A 4,150-nucleotide genomic window follows, 5' to 3' on the forward strand; every position below is an offset into this window, starting at 1 on the left:
TTCCTGGATGATGATGTGATTAAGGAACTGACTTTTATTAAAGGAATACTACAGATGTTTTCCCACATTTCTCTCTTTGTTTTCAGAATATGTAACTTGATATGTTAATATTGTATTTTTTTTAATATATATATATATAATCTGTACTTGTCAGAAATTGCCCGTCTATTTTAATTTGTTTGTAACTTTTCAACTGAGGATGCAACCAGAGACTAAAAGGATGGAAAGTGATACTGAAAACTAATCGAATTATATCATGATTTTTATACGAGACAAAAACATTGTGGTAACAAGAGAAAATATTTTCCATCTTTAAAAAAGTGTTTATCCTAAAACACATTTACATATACAGTATATCCAAAGTGACGTAAGTTGCATTCAAGTTACAAATTTGGGCAGATTTTGTTTTCCCTGAGAATTGAACCCATGACCTTGGTATTGTTAGCACCGAACATTACTGTCTGAGCTATAGGAAAGCTGTATGATATATGAAATGGACTTTAAAATGTTTCAGTTCAGCAGTAAAGCTGATTTTCACCATACTGAGGTTTGTTCCCCTGCTGTGGCTCTCAAAGGCCCATCAGTTGCTCTCTCCTGTCCTGGTGTTAGCATCATGGAGGTCAGCACCCCTCGCCCCTCCATTCTCAGCTCTGAGTGCACTGGAGCAGCTCGGACCTCACTTCTCCGCCCGGTCAGGGCCTCTCGGTCAGCCCGGCGTCCTGCCTGTTCATTTCCCTTTCATCTTCAGTGTGAAATTGTTGCCGGTGCGTTGCTGACCCCGGGCATTAAGAGGTCAGCTATTGAATTCTGATGTGCATCTCTGGATGACAGAATCTTCTTCACGAGGAGAATAGAAAAGAGGAGGGAGGGAGCAGAGTGGGATTTAATGGGCCGCTGTCCACATCACTGTCAGAGTTTAGTCGATTTTGTCCAAGCATGTGATAAGGAAGAGGAGGAGGGGAGATAGAAACAACTCCCGGAGATTCACCATCTCAGCAGTGAATGAAGAAGCAGTCTACTAAATCAAGTTTATTTTCATTATTTTAAATATAATAAACAACAACACAGACTCAATAAATACAAAAGCGCTAAAGATTAATTCACCCAAAAAAACTACAAATCTGTGATCATACGCTTGTGTTGTTTCAAAGCAGAGAAACAAAATGAAATACTGGCCTGACTGTTTTATGCCACACAGCTATGAAATATCATTTATATTTCTGCATTATTTCTTCATTAGTTACAAGACATGAAAATTAAAGCATCATGCTTTGGCTGGTCAGTATGATCTAATTAGACTCTTGTAACTACATCATTTGGCTGCAAAAAGCATATTTTTTTCATTGCAGACCATTTAAATATATCTGTGTAATCTTCTTTGTAAATACATTTTCAGTTTGTATTTTTTTTAATTTGTCGTTTATTTTATTCTATTCCATGTTGGCTGCAAGGAGTTCAAATATTGATGGAATTTAAGTTGGATTTAAGAGATTTTGCATCAATTAGCAACTTAAAATGAAGTCTTTTTCTAACACAGAACTACTGCATGGCTTTATATTCCTTGTAATACGTCATGCTTTTATTGTATGGAAAAGAGCAGCATGAACATTTTACCTAACATCTACTTTTGTTTTTCACAAAAGAAATAAAGTCAGATGTGTTTGAAATGACTACAAGACTAAATAATTTGGGATGAACTATTCCTATAAACCAGTATGATGACGTTCTCTATCCACCCTGTTTTCTGTTCATGTGCAAAACTCCCGGTTCCTGTTTCAAAGGGCAGCACGCATTTTTATGTTCAAAATAAGGTGTATATGATTTCATGAAGCATATTTTGTTTTATTTATAATGTTTTTTGCTCACATTTAGTTAATTCTGAAAAAAAAATGCATTGAAGAAATCTGATGAAAAATTAACCATGATGCATACACTAACAAATAAAAGAAAATGATAGAAAAAAAACGAGACAGAAAGAATTTTGACCCCGTTACTCTATAGATGTGCCTTAAGCAAACAGAGGAACTTATCTGCCGTCATCTGAAAGAGCCTCTAAAGTTCAAGATCAGAGAAACTTCTGGCTGTCCTCCACAATTATTTCTTTTCCAAATGCTGTCCCTGATCACAAATAAATAAGTGCTCAGACAGAAACATTGAGAGAGAATGAAATATCGGGAGGAGAGGGTGTCTATCATCGCGGCAGATAACTGCTAGATATGATTGCCTTGATAAGAAACCATAATTTGGCTTTTAGAGATAGCCACAGGGGTTGCAGAGACTTATTCAGTGTGTGTGTGTGTGTGTGTGTGTGTGTGCTTTGCTCCACTTCTACACATTTTATCTTCCCCGTTGAAGAGCTTTTTATCTCTGATGATTTTCTCTTCTTTTTTATGTTTTTATGTTTTTTTCTCCACCAGAAGGTAAGATCACACACCCACAGAAGCCGAGAGTGGCATGTTTTAAAGCGCTGGACAAAATACAAATATTTGAAAATGTATTTCATGGCAATTATGTCAAGTTTCATGGCCCTGGCACTGCACTGAGCCACAGCCTGGATGCCTTAATTTGTATAGAAATTGTAATCATTTGTTCATTTCAAGGTTAAAATTGCATTTTTTAATTTAAATTGTATCCTGCGTGATAGGCTATTATCTAGAAAAATTGTCTCTGTGTATTGCGCTCTATGCCCCGGCGTTACGGCTGTTAGCGGCCCTCTTACGTTCAGAAGAGGCTTATGTGTGAATCCCGAACAAAACCCCGGTTTGTTCTACCGTTCGGGCCTCCTCTGTCTGAGCTCATTTGCATTTTAGTTATTAATATTAATTAGTCTGAAAGCCAAGCGTGCACAGATTTTTATATGTAAATCAAACCTGGCTTCACAGCGGCCTTATCGCGGCGAACCATCTCTCAGATTCCCAACTTCAGTGCCGCTTTATTCTTGTGCTAACCGCTTATCTACAGAGGAGAGAGGTGTGTGATGCCATCCGTGTGAAGAACAGAATAGGAGAAATAAACAATCCCGACATGCATATGTTATACGTGACGTGCTGAACTCGAGCTGAGGCGCACAGGAAGTGGAGAACTTCTTCAAGCTCTGCTTTAGAAGTTGAAGATGCACTCGACTTCAACGATGGGACAAAGTAAGACAGCGGCGGGTCTCCCGAAGAATTATCCTGAGATGACAATGACACATTCAAAACGAATCGACTTGAAATATCTTAATTCGACTTGCTTTTGCAAATTTAAGGCCTTACATAAAAAAGCAATATTGGAAGATGTTCTTTAGGAGATCTCCCGCTGCCAAAGATGAGACTGAAATCCCAGCTTACAGAGGCCTCTGTCTGTGCAAAGCCGGAGTCAAAGTAGGCCGTCAGACGGGCCACGGCGCAGGTACATTATGTATCTCAGAATAATTACAGGATTTAGAGAATTACGGGTCTCCGTAAGAGCTTTCACTGTGACAGCCATGACAGTCAGAAACAGCGCAGCTCTCTTAAGACACATAAGCCTCAGAGAAGAACACCTCCAGTGTGATCTGCCAGGATCAGGTCCTCTGTGGCTCTTTAAACCCTCGTTTTCTTACATATATATGTATATATAAAGAGACACGGCCAAGAAATATACCATGCTGATTTGTTGTTGTTTTTTTGCATCCTATAGGGGAAAAATCACAAATGAGATCTCTTTGGGAGGCTATCATGGTCTAAACAGCAATGAGATTAAATGGAGAACATAAGGAGAGTTTTAGAAAAGACCTCAAGCTGTGCTCAGATTTGCCAAAGTACCAGCTTGAAAGATAAATATAGCTATTGTCAAAAAAAGGCAACTACTGTATTTGAATTACTAGTTGTATGCACCATTGTACTCAATAAACGTGAAGATTAAAGCAACACAAATGAGTAGGAATAGCTATAATAAACAGTGTTATTCTTAACAAACACAAAAGCAAACTTCTACCTGTCCCAAACCCACGATCTTCCCATATGAAACAAAAATATATTGCAGTATATTGGAAAATATCATGTAATATATTAGGCATATATTCTTATATATATTTATTTTTTCCAATATATTGCAATATATTGAAAGCAGAAATTATTTGTATATTTTGCAATATATTAAATAATATATGTATCATCAATATATTATT

Source organism: Carassius gibelio, chromosome A11, assembly GCF_023724105.1.
Source record: "Carassius gibelio isolate Cgi1373 ecotype wild population from Czech Republic chromosome A11, carGib1.2-hapl.c, whole genome shotgun sequence".
NCBI lineage: Eukaryota > Metazoa > Chordata > Actinopteri > Cypriniformes > Cyprinidae > Carassius > Carassius gibelio.